This window comes from Tachypleus tridentatus, chromosome 2, assembly GCF_004210375.1.
Source record: "Tachypleus tridentatus isolate NWPU-2018 chromosome 2, ASM421037v1, whole genome shotgun sequence".
NCBI lineage: Eukaryota > Metazoa > Arthropoda > Merostomata > Xiphosura > Limulidae > Tachypleus > Tachypleus tridentatus.
In genome coordinates, this window is record NC_134826.1 from 73,370,147 (window position 1) to 73,385,961 (window position 15,815).

Consider the following 15,815-nt stretch of genomic DNA (forward strand, 5'->3'; position numbering starts at 1 on the left):
GTGAGCGGTCACGATTAGCTGCATTACATCTGGTCTTAAACTGCTAAGTTAGGGACGGTTAGCGCATATACCCCTCGTGTATCTTTGCGCGAAAATTCAAAACAAACAAACAGTTTATTAGTTTAAAAATATTGCATTTTTGGTAAGTCTAAGAGGTGGATTCGCGGAGTGAAATAACTATAGAAAAAATAAAAAAAGAAAGGACTTAATCAAAATTACTTCAGGAAAATTGGCAAGAAAATTAGCCGTTCTGTTGCCGCCACGAAGAACTTTTATTCTTAATACTATATGGGCGACACTGATTAATTTATGCCACAAAAGTGTACTGTGTATTTTGTTTTTAATTCGATGACCATTTAAAATTAAGGCGTATTTAGCAATTCCGAGATGAACTCCTTCATTACTGTATCGTAAAAATCAAATTACAGGAAACCGTAGCTCTTCTTTAGGTAAGACATCACCTTTTAGATTTCGTGATAAAAGGACGTTGATTGCACGACAACCACGCTTTTGACAGAGGCTCGTTAATTACAGAGTGAAAACTGAGCCACATTTGATAGTTGTCGCTGTTCGTCGCGAAGGAAATTTTGAACATCGATTTAGCTCTTCGTGTCAAAAAGAATCACGAACGTCGGTAGCTGGAACAAATTCATGCTTCACTTAACGGCAAAAAACAAACAAACAAATAAATATTGTTTGTCCAGTTCATAATAGGCCCAGCATGGCCTGGTGGTTAAGGCACTCGACTCGTAATCTGAGGGTCGCTGTTTCGAATCCCCGTCACACCAAACATGTTTGACCTTTCAACTGAATCACCTGGGGGCGTTATAAAGTGATGGCGAATCCCACTATTCGTTCGTAAAAGAGTAGCCCAAGAGTTGGCGGTGGGTGGTGATGACTAGCTGCCTTCCCTTTAGTCTTACACTGCTAAATTAGGGACGGCTAGCGCAGATAGTCCTTTTGTAGCTTTGCGCGAAATTCAAAAACAAACAAACAAGCAAACCAGTTCGTAATAATGAATACATACACGAGCCACCAAGTTATTAGTCATGTAAATCCTTTAGACTATGAAGGAATCACATACACGTTTGTACTAGACTCTTAATCACGCATATACCTTATCCCTAGGCTCTGAATCATCTGTATACATTGGCTCACCAGACTCTGAATTATCTATATACATCGGTCCACCAGACTCTGAATCATCTATATACATTTACCCACCAGACTTTGAATCGTCTATATACATTGGCCCACCAGATTCTGAATCATTTATATACATTGGCCCACCAGTCTCTGAATCGTATATACATTAGTCCCAGACTTTTAATTAAATATATACATTAGCCCCAGACTCTGAATCATATATATACATCCCTCTAAAATCGTGATATATTAATCGCATTGGCCTCCAGGTTCATAATTACATACAGAAATCGCACTATACATATTTTGCGTTTACGTTTGAAAGGCTTGTTAGAATTTAATCGGAGATTTCGCATTCATTTTTACCTAAACTTGCTACGAGATTGGTTTGTAATAGCAGCACGAACATTTATGAGGTTGTACAATTTAACACCAAAGTGGCTGGCTCAGCGGTAAGTTTTGGGGTTCGATACGTGTGGTGGGCATGTAGGTATGTACATTCAGTTCGTGTATAATTCTGTCCCTCTTACTTGTGATACACAATAAGAGACGTTAACTTAAAGAAGGAGTTTCTGATATACTACTAATTTGACGAGTCATTCTCTGCTCATGCTGATGGGAATGACTCCCGTTGTTATCACAACTCGGCATAGCTTTCGTTTGAAAGAACTGCCTGATAACCTAACATACACGTTGAAACACCAATGAGTATACACAAGGTTAGAGCGCTCGATTCGTAATCTCAGGATCACGGGCTCGAACTCCCATCACACTAAACTTGCTCACTTTTTCAGAGTTGGCGGTGGGTGGTGATGACTATCTACCTTCCCTCTAGACTTATAACTGCTAAATTCAGAACGACTAGCGCAGATAGCTCTTTAGCTTTGAGCGAAATTCAAAACAAACAAAAAACAATCAAGGTACATTCAGTTTCAGTGGCTTTCAATTCAGATCAGAGTAGCAACCACAAGTAACAAGAAGTCTGACAGAAACTGTATCTCGGTGTAAATATGAATCATTGACTTTGTCTGAGTTGTACGAAGGAAGAGACTGAACATCGTGTGAAGTAAGTGCTAAATAACCAGTATCCTCAACAAAGTCAAAGAAAGTAAACGACTGTAAAGAACGATGGATAGCGCTTGTTACTCATAGAACGAGAGGACCAAATCCCCCTGTATTGTTCCCGTGATATTCTATGGTACAGTTAAGACTCTTTTTAGGTTGTTCGACGTGAGAAATCTTACGTAAGACCATAGCGTCGTCTCTCTCAGTGTTTATGCTGTACCCACCTTACTGTTTGCCGTATGGAAGAAATAAAATAATCTCCAGGTATCACAGGATTCCCCAGTGATTAATGTCAACATTCATACTGTAATTCAACTGTGCATACTTTTAGCAGCCTTTCCGACGAGAAAGAATTTGTGACACTAGAGGTTAATGAACCAGAACAATGAGTAGGTAGGACGACAGTAATTTAGCCACATTTCTTAGAGTTAAATCGATATGCGTGCCAGAACTTATATACATGTATGAAAAAAAAATTTTTTTAGTTAGTATACAAACTGAAAGAGAGAGAAACACGGAGTAGGTTTTACATACTGATCAGTGGAAGAAGGATGACAAAAACCGGTTGTCTTATTTCTCATAATGACAGTTTTAATGCAACATAAACTAATAAAGCTATAGTTTTCTGCCATTTTGTTAGACGGTATTCATCATGCGATGCTACATCTACTACGTGAATAAGATTTCGTATTTAAACATGACAGTTTCTTGGGAGACATTTTCGATAGTTACTTAACTCTAATTCGTTGCTTTAGCTGTTGTGAAGTAAACATGCCGTATCAAAAATAGTTTTTTACTATCTCTTTTTGCAGTTTATTATATACAGAATCAGTGAATAATGAAAAATTAATCCTTTTATTAATGTACGCTTTAAGTCGAACGGCCATTTTTGACAAGGGTTAACATTTGATAAAAAAATAGGTACGGGAACTATTTTGTTGTCTGTCTTCCGAATTCATGACCTGTTGATAAAAGCGCTTGACTCGCAATATAAGGGTCGTGAATTCGACTTTCTTACCAAATTAGGCTACCCTTTTAGCCGTGGGGACGTTAGGGGACGTTTTAATGTGATGCTCAATCCCACTATTCATTGGTTAAAGAGTAGCTCAAAGATTGACACTGGGTGTTGTTGTCTAGCTACTTTCCCTCTGGTGTATCCTTTCAAAATTAGGGACGGCTAACACACATAAGCATAGAATAGCTTTGCGTGCAATGCAACAAACAAATAAACAGACAAACAATACGATTTCATTTAAGTGTTTGTTTCGTACGTTGTGCTAGTTTCCTTGCAAACTTCACGATTTTTTGAAGTGTGTAGAAAGTACATTCCTTCCAACTTTGTTTGTACATTAGTCTTCCCGTGCAGATAAGGCCGAAACAAAAGTGTTTCGTGGCAGGAAGTGTGTAACTTCTCATTCTCTCTGTCCTAGGAAGGCCTGGCATGGCCAGGTTGTTAAGGCACTTGACTCGTAATCTGAGGGTCACGGGTTCGAATTCCTCTCACACCAAACATGCTCGCCCATTCAGCCATGGGATCGTTATAATGTGGCGGTGAATCCAACTATTCATTGGTAAAGGAGGAGCCCAAGAGTTGGCGGTAGGTGTTGATGACTAGCTGTCTTTCCTCTAGCCTTACACTGCTAAATTAGGGACGGCTAGCACAGATAGTTCTCGTATAGCTTTGCGCAAAATTCAAAACAAACAAACCAAATTGTCCAAGAAGGTTGGTTAATTTGTTGAGTGTACAATCAAAACTAGATGTTAAAAACAATCCTTAAGTGATATTTTTCTGTCAGTCACGAATATTTTGTATATGATATGACAGAGAAAGTGGGCACTTTTCAGGAATACCCATGGAAAATGCCCGTAGTAGTTTGGAAGATGGACACTACCTGACGAGTACACGTGAAAAGTGCTTGTAGTAGTTGGGAAGATGGACACTACTTGATGAGTACCCATGGAAAGTGTTCATAGCAGCGGGAAGATGAACAATACTTGACAAGTACACGTGGAAAGTGCCTACAGTACAGAGATGTACATTAATGAAGCATGAACATAAAAACGTGTAAAGTGTTCAGTGTACCGAAGAGATGGACACTAAAAAATCACTCACTAGAAAAGTGCGTCTTTTTTTGTTGGTTAAAAAAACAACTTTTCTATTATTCCTTGTCTAATGATCCTTGTAACTTACCATCTGTAGAGTGCTGACGTATTCTTCATCTTCGCTCTATAGTTTACAGAATAATAATAATATAAAGAACATTGTGGAGTATGTTAGGCGAACCTGTCAGACCATAATAACACCCTAACATTTTAGTACGCCTAATTGGTTGGACGAGTAACTCTGAATCATGGGTTGTGTAATTGCTGTTAGAGCGGAAGATAAATGACTCTTGTAATTTTCAGAATCTTCTAATACTCTATATTTTCTTGTGTATAAGGATTAGAAGGGAGACTGCAAGAAGCAAATATCTAGCGATGTTACAGTGATGGAGAAATTGTGTATGTCTTATACTTGGCGATACAAGTATTCATTGTTAACCGTTGTTATTTCATCCGGGGCTTACAGTTGAGAAGTCCTCCCTGTTTATTTACGTCGGCGACTGGAAAGACGGTCTAAGTTACGGAACTATTTCCGGCAGACTGGGTAGAAAGAAAGAAAACGATTTCTCGTGAACTGAGTAGAGAACATGCCGAGCCGGGTGGAATTTGAAACTCGAATATAAATCCACTTGTCCACTCATCCAAAGAAAATAGGATTTGGCTGATTGCTACTTTTTTAACCGTTTTAATTCGTAGCACGCTAGGCCTAATGGCCTCCTGTCATGTGACTCGTCCCGAGTGGATGAGCACCTGTCTTCGTTCTCACGCAGAATTCTGGTATTATCTTCACATCGCTACCCAGTGCAACCAGATATGGAAATATTAAATACGTAGCAAAATGAATTGTTGTGTTTGCTCGTAATAAGGACTTTATAAAAATCGGGTCATTTTATCTCAGTTATTGTACTTTTCTTTTTTGTCAAAAGAACACGATTATCAGAAGTCTGTATTTTTGAAAACGCAGAGAATGACAAACATTGTTATTAAGCTTATTAAAGTCTTCACTATAATAATACATGTTTCTATATCTATCTACGCTCTGTCCACTACAGGAAGTCTAATTCTGGAATTTACCGGGTCCAGCATCGGTGGTTGGTTAGGATGCTCGACTCGTAATATGAGGGTCGCTGGTTCGAATCCTCGTCACATAAAACATCATGCTTGCCATTTCAGCTGTGGTTGCCTTATAATGTGACGGTTAAATCCATTATTCATTGGTAAAAGAGTAGCCCAAGAGTTGGCGATGGGTGGTGATGACTAGCTGCCTTCCATCTAGTTTCACACTACTAAATTAGGGACGGCTAGTGTAGATAGCCCTTGTGTAGCTTTGTAAAAAAGCAGGCAAACAAGTCAGTATTAATGAAACGAACGCAATTGAGTCTTTCCTGTAATTTCTTGTGTTTCTCAAATGGAGTTTGCGATACCAAATAATGTCGTTTGATTTTTTAACAAAGTGAATTGCTCAAGAGGTTACACGGTGCTTGGAGTTTTGAGGCGTTTGACATTTGAACTGCTTGAAACAATTAAGATTACACAAACATTCGTGGTGAAACAGATGTTGTAATGTTAACTCCAAAATACAGCACTTGCTCATATTAAAAACTTTTTTTTGTTATAGAAATTATTAATAGATTGAGAATTTTTTAATGGAATGTTACGTTTTAATGGAAGTCAGCGATATAGGGTAAAATGAATAATTGATAACCCTAACTTCAAATGTCTAATACCATGTATTTGACGTTAGTTTACAAAGTCTTGTATTATATACACCAATAAATATCTTAGATGTGATATGAAGAAAAATGAAATAAAGAAAAAACAATAATAATAATATGAAACAAAACAGCTTTAGATCACGAGGAATACAAAAGTCTTGTCAAGCGTTTCTCTGATGTTAAAACAAACATGTATTTTGAATGACGTCTTAAGTATTAGAGATTTTACTTGGTTTATAATATATAGTACTGTGTAAAAGTGTTAGAACAAAGTCAAAAAATAGACTTCAGGCTACGTTTTAAAACAATGGAAAGTAAATCGCAAGTGAAACCTCAAAATTATATTAATATTCATATTTAGTACAACAGAAACTTACTGGAAGTGCTTGAGTTCAACAAACAGTTAATATTTTATGTTTCTCATTTTGCTGCAATAACTGTAGACAGTTTATCAGGCATCGTTGCAACATATTTAATCAAAGTGTCCTTTGGTGTTTTACTTCAAATATCTCTAATACACTCATGAAGTTTCTTTGGATGTAATATCTGATTTGTCAAGTTTTTAATCCATTGCATCATTTGAATGACTCCAACAGTTTCTTTCTTAGCTAAGTAATTTATACATAGGTTTGATAACTGTTTGGGATCATTATCTTCTTGGTAGTAGAATCCTTTACCAATAATACACAAGCCACTAGGTATACCATGACGGATCAGTATCTGATGGTACTTGCGCTAGTCTATTATTCCATCTATTTTACAAAAATCTCCTGTCACCTTAGCAGAAAAACGCCCTTATATCATCACACTGCCTCCCCTATGGTTCATGGTAGGTGCTATGTACTGAGGTAAGTATATTTCCCCTTTTCTTCCACTGAACGTGCAACCTATGCTTTAAACCAAATATTTCAAACTTGGCCTAATCTATCTGTAACATCTTTTCCCAATCACCAACAATCCAGTTTTGTACTTTTTAAACAGATTTCATTCTCTTGGAGATCGAAGTAAAGTTTTATCAACTGCCACACAACCAAATATTTCATTTTCGTTAAGTCTTCTTGGCACTGTAGATCTGGACACTTCCGTCATTCGGTACATGGTTGTTCATCTTATGCTTGAGATCAGTAATAGTCTTCCTTATGTCCTGAAGGCTACATAAACAAAGATACTTAACATCAGTATCATTGAGTTTAGGTGTTCTGTCTCTCTTTCCTGTTTTCAAAGTTACCTGTCTCGGTCTCAAGATTCACGGTATACTTGACAATGTTTGTGGAGCATGTTTGTTTGTTTTTGGAATTTCGCACAAAGCTACTCGAGGGCTATCTGTGCTAGCCGTCCCTAATTTAGCAGTGTAAGACTAGAGGGAAGGCAGCTAGTCATCACCACCCACCACCAACTCTTGGGCTACTCTTTTACCAACGAATAGTGGGATTGACCGTCACATTATAACGCCCTCACGGCTGGGAGGGCGAGCATGTTTGGCGCGACTCGGGCGCGAACCCGCGACCCTCAGATTACGAAGCGCACGCCTTAACGCGCTAGGCCATGCCGGGCCCTTGTGGAGCATGTCAAGTATGCAGCAATATGTCAGAGAGTCCAACCAGCAACAAGTAAAGCTTTTATGTGAACTCTTTGCTCTATTTGCCCTCTAATGAGACTAGCTGTAAGTCTTCGGATTTGCAAAGCTATACTCAGGGGCTCGATTCCCTTCGGTGGACACAGCAGATAGCCCGATGTAGCTCTGATCTAAGAAAATACCGACACTTTTCTTCGTTTTTTGAACTGTGGCATGACAACAAATATAGTGTTAAACACTGTTTTTATAAAACTTTGTTTGTGGAGTGCTGTTCAATTGCTTTTTTCTAGCATATGCTAGCTCCTTGCTAGCTTTTTGCTATATAGTTAAGACACTGCATGAGATAGTATGACAGTTATTTCAGACCCTAAATTTGATCATAATGTTCATTGAAGCAGAACCCTTATGACATGACCTTGGTACAAGTATATGAGCATTCTAAACAATGATAAGTATTCCCAATCTATTCGTTCAGTTGTCAACAGGGATCAGTGAAGCATTACCGTAGTGTTTAATTTACACTCTATAATGGAATGGAAGAATTAGTCCCACAGGATGGAAAGAGTGAGAAAATATTCTCTTGTATAATGCACAGCATTATACGCCCGGCATGGCCAGGTGGTTAAGGTACTCGACACGTAATCCGAGGGTCGCGGGCTCGAATCCCCGTCACACCAAACATGTTTGCCCTTTTAGCCGTGGGGTGTTATAATGTGACGGTCAATCTCAGTATTCGTTGGTAAAAGAGTAACGCAAGAGTTGGCGGTGGGTAGGTGATGACTATCTGTCTTCTCTCTAGTCTTACGCTGCTTTAGCGTAATTTATTAGGGACGGTTAGCGCAGATAGCCCTCGTGTAGGTTTGCGCGAAATTCAAAACAAACCAAACTAGTACTGCACGTATAATGTGTGTTTTTAAATGGTTTATTCTATCATAGTGATCCAATATTCAAAGAGGATTTTCAATAATATGGTGTACTGATACTACCAATTTAATATTGTTAATTATTCATCTGATGAGCTGTTTAAATTACTAAAACAAACACTTGTCACACGTAATACATAAAACACCTCATGACATGCACTCTTCTAGTATATGAAACCTACTCTTATTCTTTTGATTTTCCCTTGTGGGCTGGAATCCTTGAAACCTTTATATCTCAGTGATATAATGGGTCTCGCATATATTTTATAGATACTGTCTTACGTTATAAATGTAAAACTGAAGGTAAATTTCCTCTTGCAATAAAATATGTCATTTGATGATGGTTCATAAATGAAACTAGAGAGTTAACACCAAAATGAGTTTCTTTTTTTTGAAGTTGGAGTATTAAATAAGCAGTTCGTAAGATCACTTGAAAGTAAAATAGTTTTAGAAATTAAATGGATTTTTTGGTAGTAAATGTATAGCCGTCATTTTGAGATTTATAAACTGAGTATTCACATATTGCTGTTCTTTGCTACTACAGGGCATTTGATATTTTCGTGATGACAAGAAATTCACTTGAAGTAGAAATGTATTCTCAAGACGGCTGATATGGGTATTAAAACTTTAATTAAAATAAACTATAGAACAACGTTTCGACTTTCTTAAGCCATCTTCAGGTTAACATCTTTTTGTTAACCAACCACACCAGCCATCATGAGAATACATTTGATATTTGGAGTGATATTTTTCGTTTTACTTCTGCGCGTGTCAGTTTCCATAGCAAGTTATTAAATATAACACGCCTGTTTACTTCTTTTCCGTTTCTTTCGTGTTTTGCTATTGATTTTATGCATCAAACTTCTGCAAAGGAAATAAATAAATTTTAAAGATGTTTAATTCTGTCATGTGGTGCTTTCATAAAGTGAAAGCTCTCAAAGGGCATACGATCTGCAGAATTATTATTGATGGAAGGGCCTGTTGAGTATAGTTGCTCCTCTAATAGTTTTTCTGTCTTCAACGTTATTGAGAGCTACACCTTAGACATCACACAGAAGAAAGACATTAAAATTCTCAGATCACTGTCTCTTATTCGATATTGTTCTACCAACGTATTCTCGTCGTATATTCCAAAGGGATGGACTTCTGACGAGGAAACGAGTTCGTTATCTTGCGCAGCGGAAGGCGAGGGGATGATCTTTAAATTGTCTCGGTCATATGTAGTTCATCACAGGTTTTCAGGATGTGTTCCTAGATTGATTTTTTCAGTAGTAATAGTTTAGAAGACATCAGAGAAGGTTTAAGAAGATGATATTTGTATGAGACTCAGCAGATTCAGGTTCGTGACGTACACGTCAAGAGGGAGGAGGGGACAAAAAGTCGTAAGATTTGCTTTTTCTCATTTTTCATGGGTAAATATCTTCCTGTGAGGCTTAACAAACTGTTGCATGAAGTCTGTTTTCTTCCTTCTGCCCGGAGGTAAAACCAAACTGGTCAACCAGTGAACTTTCAGACATCACTATATGTAAAGTTACAAGGAAATAACTACACCGTCCCACTTGTGAAAACCTAACAGTTTTAACGAGTATTGTGGTACAATAAAAGTAAACTTAGTCAGCCCAACGAAGTATCCAGTGTTTCAGCGTTCCTTTTCATACGAATATAAACATTAATTTAACATAACGGATAAACTGAAACATTGTGACATGTTGTTTAATATAACGGATAAGCTACAAAATTGTGACATGTGGTTTTACATAACGGATAAATTCCAACTTTGTTACTGACGCTACAAACTTCTACGTTATGAATTGACATTACAAAATTCAACATTGTGACATGTAGTTTAACATAAGTGATAAACCTTAACGTGAATTAGATTAGTAAAAAAAGTACTATTCTTTCAATGAAGTTATTGTTAGTGTAGCTAAGTTAAAAAGATATACAATAAATTGTAAAACATGTAATTATACCATTATTTTATCTTCAGAAATATTTAATTACGAATAGAAGAACCATTTATGCGACTTAGCGGTAACATTATACTTTGGAATATATATATATAATTTTAGTATTATTGGAATGTCGATCGTGCTGCGTACTGGAGGATCCAAGATTCGCGCCGTGGTGTCACCGTACATGTTCCATTCTTTCGTACTTGAATGTGTTATGAGATGACTCAATTCCACTGTGGTGACAGATGCTGGTTTTATTCCCTCTGGGCAATAGTTTAAAATTAAGGGCGTGTTTATCCAAATTTTTATGTTGTATTAACGTTTGGCTTTCTTTCACATAGGGTACCATTGAAAGCAATAAATACCAAATCATTTGAATACCAAATTACACACTGTGATTTATTATATCATGCGTAATGTACGGCTGTAGACCACTCGGAGTTTGATCCACGTATCCGACTTGGTGTACCTATATGTGTGGTTCTTCTACGAATACTTAACGTTATAGTAATACATGAAAGAGTGATTATAGAGCATGGAATGGTTTATCTGAGGTGGCATATGAAAGACACTCAACGCAATTCTTCACGTAAGTGTTAAGTCTGTTGTACTCCAGTGAAATTATTTCACAGTGTATTTATTATTAACAAAGATACGATGTTCTATCAGCGTGCTGACATTCGGGAAATTAAATGTCAATGTGAACTGAGCGAAGTATTACTTATCCATAGAAGGGCATCTGTCAGCGTAAAGCCGGGTGTACGTGGCGTTGACAGGGCCGCCGACTTTTATCAAACTTTCTGTCTGTTTAGCAATTGTATCTTCCATTTAGTGGTTTCTTTGCCACCAGCATTAGTCGAACTTTCGGAAGTCTGGGTCTGTAAATGTGGTTTGCTGCTGTTGGCGAAAGAAAATCGAAATAACCTTTCTGAAGTTTCCATGTACCGGCACTTCCGCGCTGCTGTTAGTTATACAGAGAAGACAGTTTTACAGGAGCATAGATGTGTGTGTGTGTGGGGGGGGGGGATATTTTTAACCCGTATTCTCATTGTGATGTACAGCCAGTACAGGTATATCCGAATGTTTGAAGCGTTATAACGTCGTATTAAGACTTAAGCAAAAGATATGCGGATTCCATTGAAACTAATTCCTTATAAACAATATTAATGAAAGTCATGGATTATACTAACTAACTGGGGTACCCGTACCCTTAGCGGAAGTTATGTAACTTTATGATTAATGAAAGGTTATCTCAAGACATGAAAAGTTGTTTCCTTTACATATAATTTAAAAAACAAACAAACAAAATGCCATTAAAAACAGCAAAACTCTAAATATGAAACCATAAATTTGTATATATTTCCTCATAGACCCAACAAGCACTAATACCAAATTTGGTGAAGATGAAGTGGTGACAAATAAAAACAACCCAAAAATTTGTGTTTATTACTCCATGGACCTAATGAACCTCGATACTAATTACAGTGAAGATCTATGCACACGCTGCGAAGTATTTATATGGACATACAACAGACAGTACCATTTGATTTATATAGATGGCACCAGTGAATTAGATCCGCGTGTGATGTATTTATGACGTCATATCCGAATCATGAGAGTGGAAAAAGTAAAGCTCTTCGTGACGTGAAACGGACGCAAAACGGAAAATTATGATTACTGTTTCAAATCTACATGCACACAGGATAAAATTTTCGCGAAGTTGGGGGTTGCACATCGCGTAATAAAAAAGTATTTCCAGTATCATATAAGCAAGAGTTTCATTATAATATGATGATAAAATTGCACAACAACTAACAGGAAAGGCTATAACCCGGAACAGCATGCATTACATTCGTTATACGTAGTTTTTACTGTTGTCGTAATACTACTTCTTTGAGTGTAGTTTAAATATATATAGGTTGTGTGTATGTGTATATTTATTTAAATGTACACGGAAATATCTCTAATTGGATGGATGGATGTGCGTCTTTTAAACATATCCATCTGTCTCTCTGCTTGTGTATGGAAAACGTAATTTAACTTGGTTTAATGTTTATGCGTAAACACGTATGTGGGTGGGGGGAGAGAATGAATTTGATGGGGTTATATTCTTCAACGATATCCATAGTCTTTCATCACGTGCAGGTTCATCTCCTATAAGGTTTTGGTGTTTGAAAATTAAATTATTGTTCTATTTAGAGTTTTATTACCGCAACTTGTTGGAAGTTTATTGAAAAATACAGTTGAATATCTCTCCACTGGCACGCACGTGTAACACCAATCCCTCCTTCTCCAACATGCTTACATTTCTGTTGTTCCCCGAACTATTAAAATGCAAAGTTTGTTCACGAACTTACAAAGGGCATATGGGGAGATGGGGGGGTTTAATGAGCAGGGAAAGCACTGCACAATCTTAGCGGTAAGAAAAAGGAGGCTGTAAACATAAAATTTGTCAGACAAACAAATTACAACGCACGTTGGTACTTCAACCAAACGAGATTCATGACTGTGCTTATAATTGTAGTGGAGAAGTGACGTCTGATTAGAATGGCGTTTCTTAAACGTGATACAATTTGAGAGTATTTAGTGTATAGAAATACGTAACATCTACGTTCGAGACATTTGCGTAACTAGTAAATAATATTTTATTCATAAGATAATGTCTGAAAGTGAATTCGTGATACACTTGATGTAGGAAATAAATTAAAAATGGATATTAAAACTTAGTGCCCATATTTTATTACCAACCTGGTGATTTCGCAGCGAAAACCTTTAAAAGTATATTACATGAGAGATTCTCAATTTTTGGATTCGCGAACTCTTTTCAAATTGTCCATGGAAAGGTTGCGTAATTATAGAAAGGAAAAGGCAACCTAGGGTGTAGATTGTGTTGTAGTCCATAACAATCAGATGGCCTTCAACAGCTTCGCATTCAGTTTTTTTTTTTTTTTAAAATAACTTCAAATCTGATGACTATTTAGCTTTACATACACAAAATTTATGAATTTACGTTATCGTAGTTTCTAGGTAACATGCTTGCCCTTTCAGCCGTGGGGAGCATTATAATATAACAGTGAATCCCACTATTCGTTGATAAAAGAGTAGCTCCCTATAGTCTTACACTGCTAAATTGGGGACGACTAACGTAGATAGCCTCGGTGTAGCTTTTCGCGAAGTTAAAAAAAACAAACAAACAAACAGGTTTATAAAATTATATCTACATCTTTTCTGTTGTTGTTTGTTACTGGACATATATATGTAACTACATTTTGGTCAAGCTCTGATTCACCTTGCTTTACGTGTTAAGATGAAGCGAAGGGTATCTGTTCTAATATTCTGTATGAAACAAGAATTTCGTGTTTGTCAGCTGAGTTGCTCGAGGTCTGTCTGCGCTTGTCGCCTCCAGTTTTGCAGTAATAAACAAGATGGTAGGCAGCTAGTCAACAGCGCCATCCATCGGTAATTCTCGATCTACTCTTTAGCCAACATATAGTGAGATCACCATTACATCATAACGCCCTCACCCTTGAAAGACAATGGGATTTGAACCCTTGACCTGCAAATTACGAGTCGAGTGTCTTAATAATCAGGTCATACCAAGCGGGTGGGTGAATATTGACACATGGAGGGATCAGCGTTTTTTGGATCGCATTAACAACAGTTACGATGAAAGCCAGTTCAACACAGACATTAAACAGAGGTAGAATGACTTGCACTCTTCCTTCTACGGTCGCCATATGTGTGTGACAAAGTTGGCTCCCACGGCGAAGAATATGGTCGAGTTTCCCACATTTAACATATAACCGTGACTCAGATAGTATCCCGACGCTGATTGTCTCACCACCCAGCTAGAGCCCATTACCCACGTCATTGGTTTCTTATTTTTCAATTAACTTATTCACGTGCTCAAACTCTCCACCCCATCCGAGTTCGAACCGAAGCAAGTAAATACTTTATTAATGTCGTGTGTAAGCCTAACGATGACAAGTCTGTAATATTATTTGTTTGTCAAGTAGGGCTGTCAGTAAAAATTATACAAATTAAGCCTTATGGGTTCAATAAGATTGGAATGAAATGTAGAACATTAGCGAATTATGTCTTTATCTCTTTCTACCTGCTGACTAAAAAATGAAGAAAAACAACATTTTGATAATTTCTTCGCTAGTTTGTCAGTTTTAATGCATAAAAACGTAATGGGCTATCTGCACTCTGCCCATTGTACAAAATCAAACTCAGGATATTGGCACTGTGAGTTCGGAAACATACCGCTTGTTTTATTCACCGGCAGTTCGTTTCAAACATTAAATATATTACCTTTCTAACGTGTGATACTTATAATTTTGCTACCAAATTATAAAACGGTATATATTACATCCAAAGAACCACACAGCTTAAAACTTTTATTTCGCGTGTTTCCATTTCATATAATGCCTTAAAAACAACGAAAGTTTGGTTTAAGGCTTAATAAATTTGGAAATATTTGTAACTGCACGTATAGGTGTCGCTTTTCAGATGTTCTCATTAGAAAACTCAGTTTTAAGAAAAACAAAATAAGATTTAAACTAAAGTTTATTTTTTCGTATAATTTAATATTTTACTTTACGTCTAACGTAAAAGCGTTATAAAACGGAATATTTTGATTAAAAACTTCCAGAGCCAAATAAAAAAGAATGCCGGAATAACATTGCATCGCTTCCATTAATTATCTACGGCGACATTTGTTTTTACTATCGTCTTGTCTGAATCTCACCATTAATCCTCGATGTCAATAGTATTCAACATAGATAATAATGTTAGAAAGTAACAAGGTTAAACGAAGTTCAGTTAATGATTAGTTAGTAGGCGTATGAACTTTTATTGAAGAAAATACTTTATTTAGAGTTATACATACACATACATACATACATACATACATGTCCGTATTTATATATGTGTGTGTGTATGTATACCAATATATTTCTGCTGTTGATACGAATAACGAAACATTAGAATTTCGGGCTATTTTGTTGTTATTTTTTCCTCTTCTCTATTAATTTCTAAACCGGTTTCGTGACTTCAAAGGACACTCTTCAGGATATAATTTTACTGAGAGTCTAACAATAACGTACAAATACCGTTTTCCATACAAACATATATAATTTACATTAAAATGCACATGTTTTCTAAACGTACAAATGTATGATACAGTCCGTGTATAAATTAAATATATTAAAAATGCTAAAAAATAAATAAAACTAATTAAGGTTTATCTAGTACGCTTTTCTCTTCAAATTAAAATCTTATTTAATTATACCTTTCTCTTGTTGTCATAGAAGTGCATTTATTTATTCCA

General features: G+C 36.7%; 1 protein-coding gene across 5 annotated transcripts in view; it reads left to right on the plus strand.

The window, feature by feature from the left end:
* Positions 1-15,815, plus strand: part of LOC143244230 (plexin-A2-like) — a 267,253-nt gene that overhangs the window by 195,109 nt on the left and 56,329 nt on the right. The gene's annotated exons all lie outside the window — the stretch shown is intronic.